General features: G+C 39.3%; 1 long non-coding RNA gene across 3 annotated transcripts in view; it reads right to left on the bottom strand.

Annotated features, from left to right (window-relative positions):
• Positions 1-5,952: 5,952 nt before the first annotated feature.
• LOC114000084 overlaps positions 5,953-27,786 on the bottom strand; it is a 144,039-nt gene continuing 122,205 nt past the window's right edge. For all 3 annotated transcript variants that reach the window (XR_005564833.1, XR_003545108.2, XR_005564832.1), the window contains 2 exons: positions 9,225-9,288; positions 5,953-6,049 (listed from right to left, as the gene is read on the bottom strand). This is a non-coding gene — a long non-coding RNA (uncharacterized LOC114000084). The remainder of the gene's footprint in view (positions 6,050-9,224; positions 9,289-27,786) is intronic.

Below are 27,786 nucleotides of genomic sequence, written 5' to 3'. Positions count from 1 at the left end.
AAAATAAAATGGAAACCCAGGAAACCTGCAGCATCATTTGGGAGTGCCTAAAATCGAAATACAAAAGGACTACTTATTAACAAGACAACTAAGTGAGAAATAGAAACTGAAAATTAAACTCAACTTGATATTTTCAATTCAGCCTGAATTTTACTTTTCTTTATGGCTGCCAAAACATTTCTAAGATATCTTTCATGGAATTCTGCAGTCCTACAAAATATCACTTACTAGTTTAAATCTTTGTCACAAAGCAGAAAAAAATGTACTCTTGATATTAAAAGAAAAAAAAGTAACAGAAATAGATCTCATTTTGAATCCACTGCCAAACCCCATCTGACAAACACTTGGCCTTTGGCCAGTCCCAGTGGAGGCTGCCATGAGGATTTGTCAGGCTGGGCTCACGTTCCTGCAGGAATTCAATCCTTTGCTTTGGGAGCCTGGCAAGGACTCGGCACAATGCCTGGTAGAGGTGGTAACATTTTGGAGATGAGCAGCAAACTCCTGGATAATGCTCTGTGGAAATGCAGGAGATGGCAAACAAATGGTGTGTCAGCAGAGAGCCATCCTCACCAAAGCTATCAGCCAGCAGCTATTCAGTTAAATACTGAGTACAGACCTCCCGAGACAGGCATGCACATACCCATTCTCAGTGCTGCTGTCTGACATTAAGGAGCAAAGACTAATAATTTAAAGTTAAATACACATTTTTCAGCCTTACCTAGACCCTGTGTGTTATGTTGTGCCTTGTAATTTTAGGAACATGAAGCAACAGATGGTAACAAGTGACATATTTTCTTTAATTGTGCCTGCTCCTGAAGAATGGCACTCTTTGTGCTCCATCCCATAACAGGAGGTTAAACAGACTGGATCTCTGAGCCCAGTGCCCAGGCACTGAAGCTGATGTGTCAGCAAGACTTTCTGGATATTCTGGAGGTCAGTACTCTTCCTAGAAGGTTGACCACATCTTGGTCATGCCCAGTCACACTTTAGTGTTACTTGGAGCTTTCTTTCCTTTTCCCAGGTTCTTTTTCTCTCTTCCTTCTCCTGTGCTTCCTTCCTTTGCACCTCCTAATCCAAGGAGCACAAGGTCTTCCTAACCTACACAATCACATCTGTTGTTGTTAATTAGAGGGCACTGAGCAATCAAATATTCCAAAGTTCAAAGCATGAGAGAACAGAACGTTTGGCAGAGCTATTCCTCAGCTTGGGAACTCCTGTTTGTCCAGAAAGGACCTCTTTACTTACTCTTGCACAACCAATTGTATGTTCTTTATCCCTTGTTTCTAGACATTAAGAATAATTATGACACTGTTGTTGCAGTCAGCATCAAGTTCCCTTTGCTTCAAGACAAGGACTATGAAGGTCTCAGTTCAGCCTGGTTTTTTTGTTTCTTTTTTTTGGTTTGCTTCTTTTTTTGTTTGTTTGCTTTTTCTGACAGAATTTGAAATGCATGTCAAATGTTTTATTTTACTATCATAACACAAAGAGGTTTATAATGCTGTTGTTTCACCCTATTTTGTTAATTTTCATGCATATCGAATGCAAAAGATAAGGACACATTTGAAAGATATAAATTTGAGAAGAAGGACACAGTCTGGATTCCGTGAGTTGCTGTACATTGACTTCCTCTACACACAACCAGGCCCAGCAAAGGTGACTGGACCTGCAGTACTCAGGCAGAACTACACACAAAACTCAGATTGAAGGAGCTCTGTAGATCAGGGACAGACCTGGTTTGAATTGTCAGCTCACAGCAGAAACAGCTGAACATTTCTGCATCTGGAAACTGGCTGTAGTTATAAATGATATGACTCTGGGAAACTTTTGTTGTGGTTCTTTAATCTTTTAGTTTTCAACTGAAACTTGTTTCATTAAAGTGGGGGATGACTATTCAAGGGCTGCCTTTATAATTTTTGTTACCAGTTCAGACAGAGATCTGGTTTATGTGCTTGATTTCAGCAATGAAGGTTTATTGTATTTACTAAACCATATGTTTTTCTACAGCCTGCTTGGAATTTATGATGACATTGTTTTGGTTTAAGTTGACAACTACAGTATGTTTCAAGTTAGTTGATTTCCACTGAAAGTTGGAGCCTCTAATGAAACGAAATTTTGAAAATTTTCAGGCAATTACATTTTTCAGCACTGGTGACAGAGTTCTGTTGCAAGGATTTGTTTGGGGATTTTTTTGTTGGTTTTTTGTTTGTTTTGTTTTGTTGGGTCTTTTTGTTTGGATGGGTTTATTTGGTTTTGTCAGTTTTTTTATTATTTTATTTTTTCTCCACAAATAGATAAAATTCTTTGAAAGGTCTTATTATTACCTTTTTGGCAAATTCATTATTTTGCAGAGGATCTAGAAATCAAGAGTTCTGTATCTGCAAATGTCCATTCCATTAATAGAAACAGCAAAAATACATACTGGGCCAAATTTACAGTATATAATAGTTGTGTTGTAAAATATAAAAGTGATTAAATATGTAATTGTGATCCTTCAAATCTTACATATTTCAACTAGAATAACAATAGCACGATAAATGCATGTTTCCCACTACAAAATCCTTTAGCATTTCCAGAATGAATGGGAAAGTTGGTATTAAAAGCCACTGTACAAAGCCTATCCTATCTCGTGTCTTTTTACTTTCAAGACTCTCATGTTTGTTAGTAACTAAATACATTATTTACTAAATAAAAGATATTCTCAAATGCTGATCTGTAATAATTTGTGTTAGTGGTCAAATGATACAAGACAGTTACCAAATGAAGTTCTAGCTTAAACTCAGACTCTTCATGGATAAAGTAAAGTTTAATATAAAGCTAATTTTGGCTGAGGAGGTAAGAGGTAAATAAACAACCTCTGTGCTGAGAAGTCCAGTTTTTTTGTTTCTCTACAGTGATATAACTGACTAAGAACAAAGGGGGACAGATCATCTCAAATATTCAAAAGTCATTCTCTAGAAAAGAAGCAGCAGACTAAATGTACATAAGCTAACCCAAGAATAAGTCCCAGTGGAAGAGGTTTTAAAGAAACAGCTGGAAAGGAGTGGTAAATTTTAGAAAATGTATTTTCCAGGTTACCCTCTTCCTTACATTATGTTGTATCACTTCTATTAAGATTAAACAGTTTTGTGATTCAGAAAATTCTCAAACACTTCCAAAAAACCTATTTACAAGTTCTCAAAGCTTACCCTGAATTGCCCAGTGGAGTCACTATGACCAATGTACCTGTGAATGCCCCAAAAAGGTCTGAACACTGTGAGCTTCCCCACCTGAGCAAAAGCCCAATGGCAAAAGCCACTTCACCCCCTGGCAGTGGGGGTGAGTTCATCTGAACAAGAGCTCCAGGAGACAAACCCCCTGAGCTGCCATCAGTGAAACAGTGCCCATGTTCAGCCAGCTTCAAAGGATTACATATTAAACACACACAAACTTTGCTTTTCACATAACCCACTCCTAATGACTGAAGGTCCCACATTAACCCCCACAGAACAACACCAGTCCTGCTCCCCACCCTGGGTCTCTCCACTGCATCACCTCTGATTTCCAGCCATGCATTTTTGCCACACTACCTTGGAGTGTGAGAAACCAAAGGTTCTTCGGCCTATGACCACAACTTGACATGACAGGATTCAGAAGACTTTTAAGAGCCACATAAAATGCTCTGAAAATCATTTTGGAAGATGAAGGCATTCCAAGTCTGGTTATGATTATTTTCCCACTGCAATGTTATGTGTCCATGGCAGGTATGTTACATGGAGGAGGTACAGATAGAAAATTAATTTTCATTGCTTTGCCTATGGAAAACATACCTATCTCAGTATCCAGAAAAACACTGATAAAATGGTAAAACTGTGTTTTAAATAAATTCTTCAGCAAAAATGTACTTAATATATTTTAGCTGATTACTTGTGCTGTTCATTTAAATGATGGGATATTATGAAATACACATGGATGTGCTGCACTGAGCCCACTCAATTCTTTACAAACATTTAAAACTTTATTAGCTGATAGAGTAGGAGAGATTTCTTTTGATTTTTCTTTCTGCTATTTTCATATGTTGAACATATGGTATATGTCTCTCAAGCCCAGCTGACAGTGGAAATCAATAAAGCCTCCTTCCACTTAGGCTGCAGCATCATTTGTGAATGGCTTTAACTGCACTTTTACTAATTCCAATGCTATGATCAGCTTCTCATCAATAAAGAACAAGTCACAAGATTCATAAATTCCACGTGTCATAATCTATTATTGGGCAGAGTTGTATAATATTTAATTTTCTATCTTTCTTCCAGGGTTGTGTATTCTGTCACATTTGAAGAAACCAGTTCAGAAAGTGAACTGGAACTTTTTTTTAAACTGGTTTTGACCTTTTGCTAGAATGATTTCAGTGCAGTGTGTCATATACAACAATTTATAATTATGCAATCCCCAGAAGTGTCAATTGGTTTAATGTACCAACAAGTTACCCAATTTAAAAGTGGATTTACTTCTCTAACTATGAAGTTACATCAGTGTAAAAGTGAGTATGAGCTTAACAGCTTTCCAACTTCAGCAGGATGTCATTTTTGCAAGGTGCCCCCTCTAAGTTTACTCTCCCTCCCTTGAATTTTGATTTCCTAATCCAAGCTTCAGCAGAAAACATAGTTATCAGATAATTATTTTATAATTATACAAAGTTACTTAAAGGTTAGAGATAAAAAAAAAAGTACAACATTTCTCACAGGGGTCGTAAATACTCAGTTTGCATTTCAGTGCACATGTTTGCAACCTGACCAGCACTCCTCACCAAATTCCTCTCTGCAACAACAACCTCTAAAAGCTGAACAGGTTAGATTATTATATTTACTGCAACAAGACCATTCTTTCCCAAATAAATGTTTTATGTTGGTCAGGTCTGAAGATCTAGATTCACTTTATTATCTGTATTTTGTCTCTATGTGTCTTTCACTCATCTTTGCAGCCACCAAAGCCCAGCACGCTGCCCTGCATCCCAGTTCCCCTGTGAACCTCCCTCTGCCTTCACTAAGCTCTGATCCTGCCTCCCTGCCTGCATTTACAGCCTTCACCTCGGGGGGAGAAATCTTCTGTCCCTACACATAATTCTGACAGATGAAAACAAACTTGGACACCTCTTATTTCAGTGTATGGCTCAAACACCCCTTTCCCCCTCCCATGGAAGTTGAGATAGTGCCTGATGGCACTGCCAGGCAATCCATGGAAGTTGAGATGGTACCTGATGGCACTGCCAGGCAATCCATGGAAGTTGAGATAGTGCCTGATGGCACTGCCAGGCAATCCATGGAAGTTGAGGTGGTGCCTGATGGCACTGCCAGGCAATCCCCACAGCAGCCCATGCCAGGGCTGTGACTCTGCCTTCCTCCCCCCCCAGGATGCCAGTGCCCACCTGGGGCCCTGAACACTGTCCCAGGCAAGTTTGCTTGGGCTGATTCTGGTTTTGCTACAGCTGGGAAGATTATGCAACTGTTTCACATTTTAGTTCTATTTTAAATTTTCGAGATCAAAGTCGAGTTCTAGGAACTGTCCAGTGATTCTACAGCCTCTCGGGGAGGACTTCATGGTGATTCAGAACACTCACTAGGTTCCAACTCAGAACAAGATAATATGGCCAAGACTTCAGTTGTTAATAAGATGCAATGTTACTTAAAAATATTGCATTTTTTAGACAACTTTCTGCTAGAACAATGTTGTATGCTATTAGTCAATTAATTAATGAAGTGAAATTTTATTTCACGTTTCATGTTTTATAATCTTCACCAATCCTCACACATGCATTTAAAAAAAATAAATAAATTCACAACACTGTCACTTTGCACCAAAAACCTCTTGAGGAGTATAACAACCAATTGCATATATCCAGAACATGAAGGTGATTAAAATGTTAAATTCAGTCAACTGGCAAGTACTATTAAAGGAAGTTAGACAACTTACATATTTTCATGCAATCCCTGAATGTAGAAATGGCTGGGACTCCTTGATAATTCCTCCTCTCGATTTTTAGAATTTCATTGCACTGGATCACAGAACACAATCACTGAAAAAGAAAATTTCATATACACTGTTTTAAAACTTGAGGTTTCACTCCACTCCATTTCACTTTAAAGTAATATAGTTTGGTCTTCTAAGAACTGCCAGGTGTTTTGTACTTGGAAGTTCCATCTTCTACTACTCCTGTAATCAACAGTACCAGGCACTTCACAGCAGAACTGACATTTTATGCAAAGCAAACCATTCCTCTCCACACTCTTTTAGGGTACAGGGGGTTGACGATAACAATGCAGAAAAATCTCTTCCTCTTTGAATTTTGATTTACCAGCTTTCTAAATAAAACTTTATGACCTACTACATCATCTTGGATATGAACTTATCTCTAGACCAACATCAATAAATAAGAAATATGATTTCTCCAGATTTCCTAAAAATAGGAAAGTCCAAAGCCCTCATTTTCTGCACAGCTGGTAACAAAGGACAAATGCAGAAGCTGTAAGAGGAAGCCAACCCTTCCTGTCCAGCTTTGATGAGACTCTGCCATGTCCCTCAGCCTGGGACAGCTCCTGTCAGGAGATACTCCAGCAAATATTACACAAAACCAGCCTGTGCTTCATGGGAAGCATCATATCTGATGCTGGGTCACAAGAAATATTTCTTGAGGGGGTCTGTCATTTTTAAATAGATGATATCATTTATTGTTAAAAATACAACACTGCATTCAGAAAAGGTCCTGCAAATCAAGCCCTTGGCTTCCACCCAGACTGGATTACCAAACTGCATCTGCCCTGAGGCAGGACAGTCAGCCTGGGGCTGTGTCCAGCTGCTTGCAGACATGAACCTCACAGAGCACAGAGTCTCCTCAGACTCTCCCCTGCTCAGAAAGGGGATTTAAAGGCATTGTTTATTTATTTGTTTAATAAATAAGTACTACCCATGAAGAAAGGCTGGCAGGGGGCACAGCTGCTACATCACCATCATTCATGTGTCTTCTACAGAACCTGGGAGTTCTGCAAAGACATCCACCTACAGTCTAGTCAAAAAAGGACAGAAAATGATAATATACAGTTCAGGAAACTGCTCCTTGCTACATTTCAAGATTAAGCCTTTGATAATACTCTGTGTATTATTTGGTTTTGCCTCTAGATTTAGTGATGGTCATCTTTGACACAACTTCTGCTTACAATTCAGAGCAATATAAGGTCAGAACTTTAATGAGAAAAAGAACTGAAGATGAGGAATGTTCCTAAATCCTGAATCCAGAACAACTCAGAGGACAAGGAGCAAGGATTTGGTGCAGGTTTCAGAGAGCAGTAAACCCTTTAATATAGGGACTATATAGTTCACATAATCCCCAGGGAAAAGCTGACATAAGGGCACAAATACCATTGATTTCCATCTATCCTACAAGATTTAAAATACATTCTGACAATATGTAAAAGGTGCATGAAACACATTTTGTTTGTAGGTCAGTTGCTTTGGCCTAGAGCAATTTGTTCCCATTTCCTAAGTTCATATGCATTGCTGGCTAGTTAATAATGAGGAATAGTCTACTCTTTAATATTTTACTATAACTACACACACACACACACACAACCAAAAAAGAACCTGGAAATAAAAGTCATTTAACCTCCAAGAAAGGCATTATTGTAATACGTCAAATAAAGGGTGAATCTTTTATTAAGAATACATCAAATTACACTCAAATGATCACAACTAGATGATCCATGTGTTTTTCTAAAAGAAAACTAACTTCAAATAAACAGGAGCCTTTACTATCTGATATAAAATTATCACTTTGCCGTATCTTTTCTTTCACCCTTAAAAAAAGGAAAGAAAAATAAAAAATAAGTTCTTGAATAACTAGAAATCCAACCAAATATTCCATATCTGGAAGAAGGTGTAATGAGAGTCATATAGAATGTGTGATTTATTTTTGGAAACCAATATAGACCATAATAAAATTATTTTAAACCATCTCTTTAGCCTCCTTTTAAAACCGAGTTCAACAAAGGATCTCACTGCAGGTTCACCTACATTAAGCAATCTGACAAAATCACACCTTTCACCATAATAAAAAAATAATCCTGCTTCATATCATTCAGTCATTCTGTCCATATTCATCAAAAACACAGAATGTAATTTTCTTTTATCTAGAACATGAGGAGCATGGTAAGATCACAAGCTGAATAGATCCTGAAATGTTATTCTAGTAGGCTGTAGGAAGTTTATAAGTTCAGCATTGCTCTTAAACACAGAGCAGTGCTCTGGTTTTTCTCAGGACTCCACACACCAAACTGCTGTGTCACAACTTGGGCAGATTGCTGCTGCTGCAAGTCTGTATTTTTGAAGGCATTTCTGGCCCTGAAGAAGTGACCCTTTGTCACCTTCAACTCATCAACTGCTCTCTCCTGTGACATCCCAAAAGGCAGTTTAGCTCTTTGAAAGCACTTCTCACAAACGCTGCCCTGTGGTGCAGCCTTTGGATGCCACTGCTCCGATTCCTTCCCAGTTCTCTGAGCAGGGCAGTTCCCAGCCCCTTCCACAGGGGTGATGGGCACGGGCAGTGCCAGCCTCCCAGCCAGCCAGCCAGCCTGCCAGCAGTCCCTGCAGCCAGGGTGCTGGTAAAGGTGCTGCATTGCTCAGACAGTTCATCTCGGATTTGCATTTCAGCAAAACATCCCAGTTCTTGGATGTCAAGGGAGCCTTCAAACCTTGAGCCTTCTCTGTGTTCCAGTCCAGCAGAATCCCCTCCTCAGCAGTGAACACTTTCACACACTACATTCCCATTTCCCAACACTCTCAGGGCAGCAGAGCCAAACTCCTGAGCTGGGATGAATTACACAGCTCTGGCTGGGGTCAGTGAACAGAATAATCTCTGCTGGAGAGAGCAGCTTCAATTTTTGGAATCCATCTTTCTCAGACTGAAGTAATCTCTAAGAAGTAAATGCAAACCCTCATTAAAGCATGCCCACACATGAAAATGTTAATTGTAGGCACTGGGATTAACACAGTGGTCCTGATATAAATATTTTAAGTCAGTGAAGAAGGTGTAGAACAGCTCTGAAAATATCAGCCAATGTGAGAAGCAGAGAAGATGAGGAGGGTCAAGATCGTGTCAAGGGCTCTAACTTGGGAACTCCAGTGATAACCTTCAGGGTACTCATGTGAACCAAGTGTTCCTCTGACAACCCTTTAATAAATTAAAAAAGAAATACAACCTGTTTTCATTTTGTTAGTCTGATTCTACTTCGGATCTTGAGCAGGCATTTATCTGACGTGTGCCTGAAACAACAAAACCAAAATAATTTTAAAAAAAAATTCTTTTAGGAAACTATAAATGGAGACCCTTTTACCTCAGGACAAAACAAACAACAACAAAAAAGTAATGCAACATGGATAGCTTTAAATTTCTTCAAGGCAATTTGGCATTGCCATATAACATGTTATAAAATTCAGAGAAATGGCTGATACAAGAACACACAAGAATTTTATATGAACATACTTCAAGGGAAAAAGCATTAACAACTGGGTATACATTTTCAGGTTTCACAGAATGGATTATTTTGGATTATTTTAATCAAAATTAACATGGACATTCTTGGTCTGTTTCTCCTCTTCTCTCACTTTTACACTGACATGACTCAGTTCAATGGAGTTATTTCTGATTTACAGTACACTGTGTGAGAAGGATCAGACCCCCAGACTTTAATGTACCTACCAGCACAATATAAATAAACAATCTTCACTGTGGATCAGAAACCTTTAAAACACACAGGGAGCTTGGTACCAGAATAGCAGAATCATGCCTTTGGAGTGTGGGAGGGGTTTGATATTTTTATTCTTAAAAAAAAAAAAAAGAAAAAAAAAACAAACTAAAATGGCAGCAACAAAAGCCAAACCTCTGCAGTGTTCTACATAGCTGTAATAACCTTTCTGGATTACTTCTTGGTATGCAATTTTAATATCCTTCTCTCTTTGACAAGGTCAGGTCTGCTTTCTCTTTTAGGCAGCTCAGAAGATTCAAGTTATAGCTAATTGCTTTGATTATTTGTTCTGTAACCTCTAATTCCCTATGACCTTTTCCAAGCCCATTTTCAATTTAATGAGCCAAACCAGTAAAGCTTATACTGGACTTTCGATGAGAGCTGCCAGAATGTCTTGACAAATTAAGTGTTCCACATAGGAGGTTGCTTTCAGACCAAATGAAACCACAGAGTTAATTTTGTTATTTTTCTTTTAAGGTGTATCACTTGTCTGTATAGAACCATCGATTTTCACAAAACAAACAAACAAAACCCATTTATTTTTCTATACTACCCATACAGGCAGGATGGGTATATTAAATGTGTGTGTATGTTGGTCTGAACCCAAAATTTAATCTTTTTCTTATCCACTTCTGTATTTGATTAAGCTACACTGACTTACACAGCAAGTCCACTAGAGTGAATACTGTACTTGAGATGGAAACATCCCTCCAGAGGACAAACAATTCTGAGCAAAAAAACATGGATCAACAAGCCCTGAATTTTTCTCTTAAACTAAGCCATCAGTACCTACCATGAGCATAACAGAGAACTGTTAAAACAAGAGAAGTATAACCGTGTGGGGGTTTGATTTAGACTTGATTATTATTACAATTATTATAAATGGCACAAGCTCACTTTTTAACCAAACAAGAACTAAAGCTCCCTTGGCACAGCCAAGGTTCTGATGGTGGGATGAGGTGCTGACTTGTTTCAGGAGAGCTGTTTTCTGTTTGGCTTTGAAAGATGTACATTTGCACGTGTTTTTATAAAGTTGTCTCTCTGAAGTAAATCCCATCAACTAAATTGTCTAGAATAAGGACTGGAACAAGGGAAGGAAAAAGAGTATTCCAAGAAGCTGCTGCTGCCTTCTGGTTGGGATTGGGTATCTACAGTCACTTCAGTGCCTCTGCACCAGCCCCCAGCTCTTGCTTTCCCTGTCACAGCCCAGAGACACGTCTGCCAGGGCCCATCCAGCTCACATCTCATTTATGTTGTGTTGGCAAGAGGGTAGAAAGATCAGCTGAGGTTTGTTGTTGTGTTTCCTGTTTGGATGGGTTTTTAATCCCCTATTTAACTGTCAGAAAATAGGTCTGCAATAAGGTCCTCTCCCCCACTCCTAAGGAATCACTGCACCAAACTGTAAGCATACACAGGTCAAATTTGAGTATTTTACTACAAAATGCTACAACCACATGGTCATTAGAAGCTTCTGTACTTAACAAAGGTGAACACTAGCAAGAGTACCTTGTCTCCATGAACTCCTCACTGTGATGCCACCCTTTACAAACTGTAGGTACTATCCAGCAAGTTCCTGAAGAGATTTCTGAGTTTTGGCTCAGTACTGTTTTTCATTTTGTTTCCAGTCTTTTTAAGACTGTTACTATTAAATTAGATATTTAAAGATTATATTGCTTTAGAGCAACCTTATAGCTAAACTTATAGTGAATAAAGTTCAAAATAAAAACTGAAACTTGGTGCTTTAGTGAATATGAGTCAGATTTATGTATTTGAAGTTAACCCTAGACACCGATTTTTTTTCAATTTTCTATTTAAGTGAGATATTGAAACTGTATTTAATTCTGTGGCACATTGTTAATCAAGATAAGGAAGTATCAGTGTATATCCAGAGTAGTTAATGTCAGACTATAATTGGAATGAAAGGCAACTTGATATCTGAGATTTTACAGTATCAAAGGACAGAAAGGTAGAAAAACCTCCCAAAGGTGACCTCTGGGCCACTAAAAGGAAAGTGCCAGAGATGCCCTTCTCCTTACACAGAAAGAAAGACACAAGTTCACTCCTGAGAAAGGTGGCAAGGGATGAAGATGAAGTGTTCAAACTCCTGGAAACAATTAACATTGTAAGAAGTGCATTAAACTGCAGCTGTGACAGAAAACTTCTTTTCATTCACATTCTTTACTATGTGATTTTTCTTATCAATGAATCCTGAGAGTGGTGGTTACCATTCTTCAGGTGGTTACAGAAAGCTGTGGGAAGGATACAAAGCACATCAGCCCAGGAACTGTTGTCAGGACACAGCCCCGTCCCCTGTGCCTGCCCCAGGGAAGGGAAAACACCAAAGGAACAGGCACAACCACCTTTCCTCCTCTGATGCTGTTCAGGCAGCAGCAAAGGGAATAAAGTACCTGTAGGATGTACTGAGGGTTCCTGTGGCTCACTGGTAAGGCTGCAGCACAGGGCTCTCACCCTGAAGGGGCTGAAAATATTTGCCATCAACAGCTTGATCTGCTGGGGTTGTGCCAGCACGTCGGCATCTCTTTAGCTCAGCGTGTCCAACTGAAGGAAATAGGGAAAGCAACCTGGGACAAACGTTTTGACCTCCCAGCACTGTGTACAGTGATGAGATACTGCCAGTGTTATCATTTTCCCTGCTAACACTTGCCAGGAGCAATTCCTTCTGCTGGGCTTAGGACTGCTCCTTTTTATGTGCATGTTCTGCCATGCACTGCCAGAGAAAGTTGTTAATATTAACTGTTTGTTTCTAAATATTCCATCTACTCCGTTCAGAAGTGGACAAATCACTCAGTCAATTGAAATAACTGTCTTTTCAGATCAGATAAAAACTTAAAAAGATTTTTTTTTTTAAGTCAGAAGTCATTTTGTAAAGACCTTGAAATACAAAAATTGCCAAGGAAACAATGACTCCAGTGCATTGTTCACACATGAAAGTCACAACACAGCTTCCTTACCAATACTCAACACAAAACTATCTGACAGTGCACATCTTCAAGGGTCAGAGTTCCATACCTTTTAAGAGATTCTCCTTGTTCTTGTATTGCTAGCAATGGTCCCAGGCCTGCTGCACAGTGAAATACTGTACTGAAATACATCCCCCACCCCTCCTGTCAGTACAAGGGATTTTACAAATCTCAGTGTAAATCTCAGATTTTACACAGGATTAGCATACAAAGATATTATAATATGCATAGTAGTAATTATTGACTGTGAGTACACAGTTAAAAAATAATAACACTCAGCTATTTTAAATACTTGTATGTATGTATGGCAGAAGAGTCTTGGTGTCACAGTTGTACCATGGCATAGGAAATCCGGAAAAAACAAATAAATTTAGGAATTTTGGGAAAGAATAGTGGTTTTCTTGTACTTCCTGATTAAATATGTTATTTTCTAAACTCTTCTTATATCAGATGTTATTCTATTATGTAGCTAGAGCACCATAAATAATGTGGTAAGTTCAGAAATCTGAATCTGTTAATGGAAGAAGTGTGTGTGATATTTACATCTCCTTTGGAGAACGATATTGAAAGAGCAGCACTACTGAATATTAATAAAAATATGGTGCTCAGTTTTCTAAATACATATACTGAGGTGGTTCTACTGTTAATTCCAGTGTGAAATAAGTTGTTACTTATGAGCCTACAGCCACACACCCACTACTACCAACAGTCTGCAAGAGACAGGAATTTATATTTAATGTGAGGTTTTTTCCTGCCTAAATTAGTCATGAAAACAGAACAGCCAATGCATCATTTGTGGTTTTCTGGCATTAAAGCTGTCATAGAGCCTGTCCCAGATCAGCAAACCCCACAGTGTAACTGAAGCCCTGAGTCACACACCCTCATCAGCATCCAATGCTGAAAGCCCACTGAATGAAAACCCCTCCCCTGTACCATGAAGTCCCCTCTGGAAGCACCAAAGGAAGAAATTCCTTTGGGAATGAAGACTTGAAGGCCAGTGTTGACAGTATCTTCCTCAAATAAGAATCAGGGAATTAGACCTTGTATTTGCAGCTAATAATTGAACCTCTTCCAATGCAGAAGAACCTTATCCCACTTTCTGACAGTGAAACAATGCATTTTCATAATTTTACTGTCACTATGTCCTGATAATGTGAAATACGATTTTTCTTCCCTAAGAGGAGAGAACTATTTTTGCTATTTACCATGGGTTTAGGTTGACATATTTTATTTACATGTTGTTTCTCCCCATCTGAGGTTTCATACTGATGGTCCTTTGAGGAAGTTAAGTACCCCAAAGCACTACCTCTTTCAGTGTTTTGTTGAATTTGAATTAAGTTTCCCTGTAGTAAGTTACAAAATTGTTCAAAATTGACTCTAGGCATCCTAAGAACCCTAAAGCTTCTAAGGGAGTTGTTTAAAACTAAAAACTGAATATTTCCTGAAGGAAAACTACACGTCAGATTTATATTATAATGTGTTATTGTGTTTTTGTTCTAATTGGGTTTGAAGCCAAAATGCTGTTGTTTTGCAAATGCTCCTGTTATTATTATTTCCACACCGAAACCCAAACAACAAAAGAGCACAACAAAAACCAGCACCAGAACAAGAGAGATTCTGACAATTTTTCCATCCATCACCCATATTATTTAATTATACAGTTTCATGTTACAGAGGAGTAAGAATTTTGAATATTTATGTTGAAGCACAGTGACAGGTTATATTTTATACAAATGAAGTAAAATTACCTTGAGTGTCTAAGAGGAAAATAGTTTATTTGGAAAATTTTAGCTTAGCTTCAAGAATTAGATGAGGAGTATGAAAAAGTAAATAATATCTGCCAATACAGGATATATGGTCATCAGAACAGTGAAAACAACCAAAGATTAGATGCCTAACTGCACTGTTTCTTTAGTCATAGAAATTTCTTGAGAAACAGATTTTTTTAATAATAGAAGCTCTTTCATCTTTGAGATTTAATCCTTTGAGACAGAAAGATGACCCAGCAATTACTTTATTTTGCTTTATAATTTTGTAAAACTTTTGCCTTTATAAATTATGTCTGGTTGCCACATACTCCAGGTATGCCTACACACATAAATGAAACTGTGACAGGTAATGGCAACTTCCCCAAATCAAACAAAAAGCAAAAGCCCCACCCAAACCCCCCACAGTTATCCTCCATCTTTAAAAGTAACACTATCAATACTCAGAAAGTGACATTTTAAAATATTGAAATATTTTATGAAATACATGAAAAGGTCCCCACATTGAAGGGCACCCGAGCTGATGTGAAAAACTGAGAGTTAATGCCCTGGATTGTCAAGATGGCCCAACCTGCTGGACTAAGAGAGCTCTCCTGGCCCCAGGACTGTGTGTAGGTGCAGCTGTGATGGGATGAGGAGCTGCAGCTCAACACTCCTGACCTGCCTCTAGGAAGTCCTCCCCCTGAGGGATGTTCCACACCAGAGCCAGCTCCTTCACTCCCATGATGTGTTCTCTGAGCTCTGGGTGTCTCCACAAGCCTGAGAAGGGCACAGTGAGCCCCTGCCACGCTTGGTTACCCTGAGATCCAGCACAGCACTCAGACCCCAAACATGGGAACAAGCAGAAAAATCACTGCACTCAAAACCCCAAGGGGGAAACTGTTCAGATTCCTGAAACAAACATTGAAATTGCAGTTTACTGAGCAGATTAAAATTCTGTTCTCTCAGTGTCTACACGTTTCTGCACTACAGGAAACAGATGGCCTTTGACATCCACCAACCTCCGCAAAGAAAAAGGAAGGGAGTTCTAACACAAGTCAAGTCAATGAGTTTTCAGGTTGCCTGTTTATAGAGAAATCCCTTAAAAGCTTACATCTCAACCCAGTCTACACAGGAGGAATACCTACCCCAAATTCACTTGCATTTTAATGCTCAGCAGGAAAATAACAGAAGGTGGTCAAGCATCAGTTTTACCACAGTTCTAAAGTACTTCAACTGGATAGAAAAGGCTCCACTAGAGGAGCCCAGTTCTGGTGCCCAGCCATGCAGACCAGTTACTGCACAGCTCAGCTGAAGAATCCATGGAAGAGGTAATTGAGAACATCTCTAATCCAGGTTATATCTCACAGGAACAGCATTTCAAATCACTACATGGTGGCTAGCACAGATCCTGAACGTGCTGATTCCACGGGCTACCAGTATTTTCACACAGTTAATATCATTCAGGATGCTTTCATTTTCATTTTAACATCAGACAGACTTCATTAGGTATGGAAAAAAGTTTAAACTATAAGATTTGTTCATATTATATAAACTGTACACAGTAGTGGGCAGGTTGTATGATGTGATGGTACCAGTATAAAAGGCCTACAAGCAAGCCAGCATGCTTCAGGCATTAATCAATTATCAGTGGGTGACAGAGTTCATTGATAATTACATCTGTTATCAACTGATAACCCATATTAGAAACAGGTGATGGGTTTAAAAAAATCATATATATATATATGTGAAATAAAATACCTTTGTCTAATGTGATGCCTTCTATAAAATGCTCGTTATTTCACTGAATTACCACAAAATTTTTCTTTCCTTTTCACTAAAGCTGATTTCTAAGGATGTTTCCCTTAATTGAAGTACAAAAGTACTTTTCCCATTTAGAAGCTAAGCACAATAGGAAGAAGGAAGTTTACATGCTCGAGATTTCAAGCAAGGATCAAGACATTGTTCCTCACTGTGACTCATAACCAGGAATTCAGAGCTGATTCCTGTTAGGTTGCACATTTGACTCATGTCCTCTCACAAGGTTTGCTGCAGAAGATATTCTGAAAGATGTAAGACAATAATTCTCAAATATACCAAAGAGACTTGTAAAACTGAGCCATTTCAGTCTCCTGGAAATGACTAATGAGAACTGTTGCAGCCATTATTTGCAAATATTTACTCTCCAAGGCACAAGGCCATAATTACCAAGGTTTTAGCAATGCCAACACTGGGTAGATACATTTCCCAAACATTTTGGACCTATTCCTATAATGTGGCACAAAGAAAAGACAAGCCACTACTGCTACCTACAAGTATATAGATATATACAGGCATTTACCATATTTTAATTAACTTAAAAATCACTTTGAACTTCTAAGAAGGACCAAACTACTTTTTTTTAACCACTTTTTTGTTGTTGTTGTTTTTCATTTGTTTTTTTTGAAGTTTTTTTGTTGTTGTTGTTTGGGGGGTTTTTGTTTGGTTTTGTTTTTTGGTTTTGGGGTTTTTTTGTGGGGTTTTTTGTTTGTTTGTTTGTTTGTTTGTTTTTAATCTTCATTAGCACAAACTCAGAACTTATTCTGGAAGGTAGAATAGAAAGCAAACTGTTCATTAAGCAGACAAGAGAGACTCTCCCATCACAGCCTGCCCATGAACACCTTTGACATATGAGAGAGAGCAGTTCACAGCCCAGCCTCATTTCTGTCTCCTGAAGACTGGATCTATCAATCCTTCTCGTGCTTTCTGGCCTCTCTGGGGATGTGCCCCTGCCCAGGACAGGCTGGCCTGGCATTTCAGTCAAGCCCACTTGGGAGCCCCTTCTTTCCTTTTCCACATCTCCTTCACTGCTTCCTGTATGAAGGAAGCAGGTCAGTCAGGTAGCCCTGGTCTCATGAGCTACCTGTCTCATATAAAAACTACTGGATCAGGATTCCACTGGGACATGTGCTGCAAACTCCTGTTAGTGAAAAAGATACTCTGCCCCAAAGAGCATACAGCCTTCCAGCACACACACACACACACAGTTCCTTGCACTGGAAGGAACAAACTCCAATGGCAATGCAAGAGGGAGAGTAGCTGAGGCAAACTAAAACCTTGGATAGGTGTTCTGTCCATGAAAAAATCTGAATTATACTTTCTAGTTACACTGCACAGTCTTCCAAAAGATCTCCCCTTCTCTTTGCTTCTATATAAAGTGAATATTTGCTCTTGGGACCTACCACAAGAAGCAAAACATGGAACAAACTACAGAAAGGGCGATGATCACACAGAGAGCAGCAGATCCACATCTGTGTAAAAAACTGCAGAAATAGTCCCACTGCTTTTCATTCAGCTGTGCTTAGAAAGGTCCTCTGGGAAACAGAACTCATCCCTCACAGCTTTAACCCCTTCTTTAACTCTCCCCATTAACAGTCCCTTCATAATGAAACTTCAGTTCTGTAGATTAAACCCAGCATCCTTTCTTTGATGTTAGTGGCAGTTGTGCTTGGAGAGTCATCCCAGACTACGTGAAAATATTTCCTCCATAACACAACCACAGTCAGTGAACACAGTTAAACAAAACTGTCTTGTAGGAACTTTGCCCACTTTCAACAAGATTACACAAGGCTGTTCTTTTCATAACCACAATGTGGTCTGAGAAAATAATTCCTTTTTTCTTATGAAATTTAACCTTTGGTTCCTAACAGTCAATGAGGCAAGACATAAATTTCCAACCAAGTCATACCAGAAGAGAAAGCATTTATAGTAATATTTTAACATTGCTTGTGATATGACCAATCCTGTTAACTGCCCCCTGGCAGTCCCAGCACTGGGCCCCCTTCCCAGGATGGCTCCAGCAGCCCAAGGGAGCTCCTGCACCCCCCCCCGGAGTTTCTTTGCCAAAGATTCCCCAGAGAAACTGTCCTGCTCAGAGCAGAGTTTTTGTCATCCCTTCCTCCCTTCAGGTCACTGGACACCTGGGCCATGAAGTCCTTCGTGCTTTGTGCTGGTTTGTACTCAGAGGTCAAACCAATTGATTAAAAAGGCAACCAGCAAGTCCACATAATGTGGTTCCAGGGTGGCCCCACAGTCTCCACGTGCACCTCATTAGACCTAATTGCATGGAAGTGAACTGTAATTCCCTGCTAATGTAAAACAGAGAGAGGATGGAGTTCCTCACACAAAGTGCAGGCAGGTAGGGAATTTCCAGCATGCTTTGTGTCCCACAAATTACAGCAGAGTTAAGAGAAAGCTGCATATTACTGATGAAATGAAAGGACACTAATTGGTAAATCAGGCTGGAGAGACAAAGGCTTAATATCTAAGTGCAATGCAATTTTTGCTGGCATTGCAGGGATGTGCATATATTAGAGATCCATAGGTTTGCTAGAATACTATTCAAATAATTTCAAATCTGTTTGAGGCCTCATCCCACTCCCCAGTCTTCATACTACTGAAAAACCCCAAATATTTCTGCATATAGAATATGCATGAATAGAGTCATCTTCTGCTTAAAACTCCTCTGTGTGTTATACAATGGCACCTTTATTGCCAGCTATTTGTGAAACCTTGTGTTCCTGAAGATGGTTTTCTCCAGATCAGGAGAAACAAAACAAAACCAAACAAAATCCCAAACCAAAGTGAGCAAACAAAAAAAATCAAACCAGTAGGCAACTTCTGAAAAACAAACTGGAAGAGAAGTACAGGCGTTGCAAAGTTAAACCCAGAATGTACAGCACAGATGTTTACTTCAGCTAATATCTGAATAGTGTTACATGTTTCAGATCAGGTCTCTATAACTTAAGCTCTTCCTGTTTCTGACCTATTCAGCCTTACTTTGCAGGTCCAACACAAGCAGAACAATCTAAAAGATAATGAAGAATGGTTCAAAAATCAAATGCCATCACATATGCTAGTTTTATGTACGACTGACAAGCTCAACCACCCAGAAATTTTAACCAATCTAGCTGAATATTCATAACTTAGTTCCTGACTGTACTACTCAGTAAAAGTGCATTTCATTTGACCACCCTGTGAGACCCCAAATCATGGAGTGGGACTGTGCTGTGCTGGGTGGCACGAGGAAAACCAGTCACTTCCCAGGGACTGCAAAACAAACCATCAGGCTGGACAGAACCCGGGATGTCAGCAGAGAGTGCACAGGGAAACCAGAATGGACAGAACCCAGGGGTGTCACCAGAAACAGTGACAGGGAAACCAGAATGGACAGAACCCAGGGGTGTCAGCAGAGAGTGCACAGGGAAACCAGAAACCAGAAATGCAGCATGCCCAGAACACCCCCAGCCTGACACTTCTCATTTCTTTCAGAGGCATTACAACAAGGGAGAGTTCTAAGGGCTTCAATTTAATGAGGTCATCTTTTAAACATTTACAGCAACTTTTCAAGTGTGGGGTCAACCCAGAAGAAAGCACAGAAGTGCTTGTTTGAAAATCTAATAGGTGGGCAATGAAGGTATAATGGAAGGCAGGAGCTGACAATGCAGCGGAGGGGGAGGACAGACTAAAATGCTCTCCTAACACACAATAGAGAGATGGGCTTTGCTGCAGAATTCACTTGGACATGATGAACTTGTCAAGGCCAGAAAAAACACTATTATGTCAATTGAGACATAAGATGTTAAGAGCTTTAACAAGAGTTCTAAACGTTTCACTGTCAATCCAAACAATCATCTCAGAGATGTTACTCAAAAAAGAACTCCAAGAGTAGGATGAAACTCAGCTAGGAAGAGATCTGAGGGGATTATGATGAATCTGGGCCTCCACAAGAGGCAAGATGGCAGAAAATGAAAGCAAAGAGGGGAAGGGCTCAGGCAGGGGAAAAATGTCTGAGAAAGTGTTCTGCTTTAGTCATGTACAGCTGGATCAGACAATTCCATTAATTTAGAGGTAACAGTAATCAGAAACAAGGATTATACTATGAAAACATAAAAAAAGTCCAGAGGTGACATCCTTGTTTAGATCCCAGACTCAGTAGTTTGGACATGGTAGCTGAAACAGTTTGTACACAAGATTACTGTACTTTTTCACTTAATAATTTAAATATATATATATTACTTAAAAGCTGGCCTGCACACTTATTCTTATGCTAAAGCAGAAGTTGGAGATTACATGTTCCAGCTTTCACCATTGCTTGGAATTTTTTTCTAAAATCAGGGGAGCAAAAGATGAGGCAAAAGATGATGGATGAAAAACATGTCCATGAGCCTGCAACTGTACTTGTTAATCATTACAATAATGTGTAAAAATAGAAGCTGACAATATGTAATATTGATGCACTCACTTGACAGACAGGTACATAATTCATTTTTAAGAAGTGCTCACTCTCAAGCCATGAGAAAATATTTCAATTTACAATATGCCAAAAAAATGTGTTACCAAAGCACTAAGCAGGATTGTCTGAGGGGGGAAGAGACCCCTCCTGCAGCCCTCCTGAAGTGCTTTGATCCACTGGGCTTCAACTGACCATCTTCACTAATCTGTCACCCAAGAGGAGGAGCTGTTACACCCTCAATTTATGTTCATGAGAGAAAAAGCCAGGTATAAACTGAAAGGGAAATTGAGCCTAAAGAGTGGCAGTGCTGAGGTGGGAAGTTGAAGTGGTTACACTCCTGTCTGACCCTACTGCTGCTTTCACTCTGACTGCAGTGAGGGTCCATTGCATTCCTCCAGGAACAGCAGAGAGAAGGAATCAGTTATTTCAGACTTCATGTGGAATGAAAAAGAGAATGGGGACCTTTTACACTTTGCATTACAATTCTAATCACATTTGTAATACACTATTTTATGTTACATAAATATTTTCCTTGAATTAACACTTCTTTATGGAGACAAAATATTTCCAGAATTAAATTAAAACCAGACAAGAGTGTGATCCAGAAAGCCTTGCAGGAAGATCTGCTTATGGGGATGTGCTTTGTCCTGATGTGAGCTGTCTCAGCCTGATATGGGCACTGTCCCAGTCCAGTGCAGGGAATATACCAGGGCATCTCCTTCAGCCCTGCAATTATAATTTAATTTAATTAATTTAATTATAACTGCTGTATCACACTAGAGCTTCTCTGTAATTCTCCCTGTTCTGAGCTTTTAGGTACAGTGCTTTAATTGTTCAGTGTCCCTGAAGACATTAAGTTGCAAAATATCTAAATACATAGGTACCAAGGTTGTCCCCAGGAAGCATGTGCCTTGCATTACATGTTCTGATTGTGAGCTCTATATTCAGGGTTTTGTTCCTTTGTTACTGACAAGCAAATTACCAATACACTGTAAGACTATTTTATGAATAATTCTAATTACATATAGAATAATCACATGATCATATAATGAACATATGATTACATTCATATAGGATGAGCTGCTCCAGTCCATGTAGAAGGTTGAAGTGCTAAGACACAGTAGGCAAAAATAATATTTCAACTCATTAACTGTACTCTGGAATAAAACAGCAACAACTTGGACAAACTGTGTTGCTGGTTGAATCACACGGCAGTGAATCAAACCCCTCTTGCTTCCTATTCCATTTCAGGAATTCAAACACTTTAATTTAGATCACATTACTGTCCTGGACTTTTCTAGGGCTCCTATTTGACCCTCTCTGAAGGCTGCCCCACCTCTCCTTTGGAATCCTAATTTCTTCACTTGCTTTGAAGGCTTCATTTAAAGCAAGGAAAACCTATTTAATGGTTTGGCTGGTGAAGTTTTGATCAGCCCCACAAGTTTACATACATGCTCTAGTTGAGTGCTCAGCACTCATATGTGCAGAAGAGCAGTGCAACACAGAGCCAACACCTACACAGAATTAATACTACAAAGATATTGGGAGTGTTTCTATGTTAACAGAAAATACCACAGGGTTCCAAATAACAATAAATGCATAATCAGTTTGTGATTTACTTGCAAGAGCCTGCTTTTTGCAGTCAAAAGTAAAACCATAAATTCCTTGCTCTTTCTGGGACAACTTACAGTTTAATATCTTTTATTTCTTTTTTTTTCCCCCCTTAATATTAAAGAAAAATTACCCCTGAAATGTCACTTGATTGATTGTAATGGCCAGCTGCTCCAATCTCCATGGAAGTATAAGAGCTGCTGCCTGAGGTGCACTGAAGAGTGCCAAGGCTCACAGCAACTCAGCTCATCCTGAAAAGCACCAGGCAGGAGTGAAAACTGCAATTTAAAATTCTCCCAGAGACCCATTATTTGCAAACCATTGACACAAACAGCTCCAGTCCCCCCATCAGTGAGACCTGGGGAGCTCTTCATCCACAGAGCATTGTGTGCTCTCTGACTTTACACACTGCAAGTCCTTAGGAAATTTTGGCTAAAGAGGTGTTATTACAAATCTGAAATGAGGGTTTTTTTCTTACCATCCAAAAAGAGCATTAATATATTACAATGTACACTCAGTCCATCTTGATTTAGGATGTTTTCACTGTAGAAAACAAGCCTGCTATTGGATAAATATAAGAAAAAATAAGATAACCAAGACAATCTTCTGAAGTTTCTAGGTAGCCTTAAAGAATAGCATAATATATTCATAAATTATTGGAATTAAGGGGGACAATGAATCTATAACTTCGACTTCCCAGAAACTTCATCCCTAAGGATTTTTGAGTTAGAAATCCTTGTGAAAAGGGATTTATATGTAGACACTAGAACATTAATATTACTGTACAATGGAGCCTGCTACACCATGGTCCTTCAAGTCTTAAACTTCTGTAGAACTTAAAAAAATGCAAGTTATTAAGGACAGGTTGAACCTAATCTGATTAACTGATTAGAACCAACATTAAACATGAGTACCTGATGCTCCTATGAGCAGTGATTCTAGGAAATATTTAGAATACAGCACTTTCTTGCTTTTTTACCCATTTTTAAATTAACTCTGTGTCTGCCTCTCTAGCTTGTAGAATTAACACTAATGATAACAACAGTTATTGATATATCATTGATTTAAAATTACACAGAAATGCAGGATGGAGACACCAGAACATGTGGGATAGTTTTCAGACTAAAAGTGCACTCCTCACAGTTCCAGTCAGAGAAATTTTTATTTCAATCTCTTTCCCAAGCATCCCCAACGTGACATCTATTACATCATTTGATACGATTTTCTATTCAATTTTATGGGGCTTTCTGCTCTTTTCTGCTTTATTTTTGGGAAGAAGAGTTTAGCTTCACTAAAAGAGCATTTCAGGTTTTATTTTTAACTCAGCTTTTCTTTTCAAAGAAAAGAATGTGCCTGAATGGCAAAACACTCTGCTTTTGCTCAGATCCTGCTGCATTAGAAATTCAAGTAGAGTCTTCTTCAGTGTCCCCCCGAGCTGAGCTCAGCTCTGTGATGACCAGGCAGCACTCACACCTCGTGGGGTGAGGATTTTACATGTTACTACACACAGCTTAAGTAATTCACCCAGCCTTTATAACACTGGAGTATTCTCACTGTAGCTACAAGTTTTGCCCTGTATTTATCAAAGCCTTTGTGTGTGTGTGTGTTATCAGCCCCACTTTCTCCTTTGATGTCTCTCTAAGAGCAGAGAGGCTGGAGACGGGAACACACCAGCACATTCACTGACACCACAAGCACTGCTTTTTCCAAAGACAAACTGGCTCTTTCTCTCTGCAATTAGAAAGCTCTCCTATTAGCAGCCAGGGCTGCTCCAAACAAATGTGCGAGTGAGCAGGCAAGGTGGAAATAACCCAACCAGGATGGCAAACAAACAATAAGAGAAACATCAAAGCCCCGCAGAGCCAAAGCCCCGCAGCCAAAAGCACCCAAGCAGTGCAGATCTGGCACCACACACCCCCTCTGTGGCACTTGCAGCTGCAGCTGGAGCAAAATACCTCCTAAAATCCGACTGTGAGCAAGTATTAACGGGCTCATTGCATCAATCCCATGGCAAAAGTGACACTGAGACACGAAGTTGTTGCTAATTATCCACCAGCCATTAATACATCTCCTCCTGCTGAGTCCTATCTCCTAACATTCCATCTGTGATGCCTTTTTACCTTATTTCCAATTCAGCTACTGAAAATTTCATATTTAAAATATATTTCTTGGTAAAAGCAAAATGCAGCTCTGAGAAGGCACAGAATCATGTAACAGAATAGGCAGAATTTTCGTTGCAATCCTCAGCAAATACCTTCATCTAAAAACTATCAAGATTTCAGATGACAGTGTGAAGCTTTGCTTTTTCTCTGGTTTTTTTTTTTTTTTTTTGCATGGCTGAATAAGAGGGATCTTGTAAAATTAGTGACCAAATTAACTTTTACTGGGCAAACCCAATTTTTTTGTACCATAGAAAGAAATAATTTCATACTGTCATGTTTGATTTTTTCCTCTAAGGATTAGGTAAAAATAAAATTTAAAAAAAGGATTTCTTGTAGTATATATAAAAGGCAATATTAAAAATGGGTAAGTTTATTGTAGCTTAAAGCCTTTGTTGCTACTTAATGGATTTTGCACAATATATTTAATATTTTTGCTGTGCTGGGAAAACAGAATAAATATTAATCTTTTCCACCAATTAGTTTGCTCAACAGTCAGCTTCTCCTAAATGGGCTTTTGCACAGGCTTACAACACCATGGCTAATGAAATGGCACCCTTGGTAACCTGTACAGAGAAAATATCTGAGGGATGATATAAGTTTTCTTTGAGGTTTTCTGTGATATCCCATCTTCGTGGTACGGAGGGACTGCAAAGGTTTCTGATCTGTGAGGCCAAGATGGACCCGAGGCCAAGTTAATAACCAGCAGGGAGATTAAATCACCCTTCAGATGCAAATGAAAAGAACTTCATTTTATTTTGCAGAACTCCAAACATGCCCCAGCTGATGCCTGATACGTGAAGAATAATCTGAACAGAAGGCATTTGAGGAAGACATATACAATCCTTTTGAAAAGCTGACACATCACCCGTGCAGGAATTCCTAACAAAGGTTTGTAGCACCATCATATCATGTACTACAAATTATATTGTCATGCTTACATTGTGTAGCATATTGTGATGGAATGTGGTGGTTTATGTAACAGTTCAATTTAGCTTATACAAAACTTCTCCTGTTCAAAACCACCGGCAGAGGTCATTCACCTTCCCAAACCTCCTACAGTCAGTCAGCTTTTTTCATGGTACACTCTCCTCATCCTTCTCTCTCCAAATTTCTTAACACTACTTTTCCACCTCTCTTGTCTTAGACATTATATATTTCAAAGGACTTTTCTTAAAGCATCTATAATTTTGCCTTTTTAACATTAAAAACTGTGGAAGGCATTATAAACACCTTTTATAGCACTAATCAATGTCTTTCCTTTCCTCTTGAGCTTGTTTGTGGTTTTTTCCTCGATTATGAGGTTCTTCCCAGCAGGCTCAGAACACCCAGACACAGCAATAATGCTGACAATGCCCAAACAAGCAGACATTCAAAAACATTCTTAAATTTGGGACTGTAGCTTGAAAGGATCAAGCTTGTCAGAAAAATACATTCCATTGACAGGAGCAATGATCAATCAATTCTAAACCAGGTAATTTTCCCAGTTGGAGAATGAAGGAGTCTGAATATCATTTAGGTACACTACACTAGATCTGCTATAAAAGATCAGCACTTACCAATATTATACAAAAGACCACATTGAACATTATCAGTAAGGCTACCTAGACAGTATGATCATCACTTTTCCAGGCTTTTTGTGACTCTCCATCAGTAAAAAGTCTGCCCTCACCACCCACAGGTAGGGAAACCTCTGTTTTACAGATGCATAAAAATATTATAGGCATCAAGGAGGGCTGTGCTGGAGCCAAGCAATAAGCCCAGATTTCCTGAGTCCTTGCCTCTTGTCCTGATTAGCAGACTGGCAGGAATCATTCTGCTGTCCAGCTGCCATCAGAGGAGCCCAGAATCAAATACAGAACAGGAGAAATATATCTGAATTCTACACTTCAGTCGAAAGATTTGATACCTTTCCTGAGGTACACACAGAAAAGACCAAACCCCAGGTTGTTAACGAGATTAAAAGCTAAATCTTACATTATACATTTTTGATAGACTTTGATGAAATACTGAGGTGGTGTGTTCTACACCCAGGTGTGTTAATTGGTATTCTTCCATTACGATGTATAGTCTGTGCTTTGACTAAAAGAAAAAGACAAAAAAAGATACAGTATGAAAATTTGGAGTGCTATTCAGAATGGAAGGACACTAAACATTCTCCAGACTTTTTAGTAAACCCCTTCAGTAAAATCAACTTAATTTCCACTCCACTTCATCTCCACTTCATCTCTCATTTCTGCACTACAAATACTTCTTTAGAAAAGTGTATTCATGTTTGGCCGAGAGAGGAAAACTGAAAACAAGACCAAAAATATTTCTATTTTGTCAGAGTAAGGAAGTCAACGCCACTGTTCAAACAATCTGGGAGCTGGAAGCACAAGAATTAATGACTGCACTTACAGTACATTAGCAGATCTACAGCTGCAGAGAGACTGTTCAGACAAAGAGGGCTAATCACCCTATCTCAGAGATCTACCAGCAGACTCCTTTCAAAAAAACAATCATATTTTTTTATATCAAGAGACACTAATGCCTGACAACCTTCTGCTATTACTGATCACTGCTTTTACAGGGTTTGACAAACAAGGAGGCAAAGATCAGATCTTCGGGAAGGATTTTCGATGGAATCCTTCATGTTTGTTTATGATACCCCTGGTACCCTCCCATTTCATTATAAAAACTTGCACACACAGAAATGTGAAAGTGTTGCTCAGAGAACGAGGTGGCAGGATTTTCTGCAGCTTTGCACAATATCTGTCCTAACTTATTAAAGGAATAATAGACTTTATAAAATTCACAAAGCAAGTGAACAAATGACACGTTGGGTGGCTGTGGGGTGAGAGGGATGTCACTGCCTGTGTCCACAGTGGGACAGGTCCATGCTGGGAGGTTCCCTCAGTGCTCATCCCCAGCTGCACAGTGAGCTGGGTGTGCCATGGGCACCCTGGTGCCCACCCCCTGCACACTCAGCTCCTTTGGGAGGAACCCTGGGCTCCCCTGGCACACACACTGAGAGCACCAGGACAGCACCCACTGCCCTGGAGCACTGCCCTTCAGAACGTGGAGGCAACCGAGGAAATAACTCTATACTTATTTTAGCACAGCCAGACAGATCCTGTTCCTTACCACAACTGCTGTGCTTAATGTATATTGCATCCCTATGGCTGCAATATCCCAGTCCTATTGGAGCAGATTATCTCTAGTGGAAAAGCAATGCACTAAATTTAGCCTTTTAATACTTTGGTC

Source organism: Pipra filicauda, unplaced genomic scaffold, assembly GCF_003945595.2.
Source record: "Pipra filicauda isolate LSUMZ 115617 unplaced genomic scaffold, ASM394559v2 scaffold36_size6622888_pilon, whole genome shotgun sequence".
NCBI lineage: Eukaryota > Metazoa > Chordata > Aves > Passeriformes > Pipridae > Pipra > Pipra filicauda.
The sequence above is the reverse complement of the archived record's forward strand: the minus strand, read 5'-3'. Positions and strand labels throughout refer to the sequence as shown.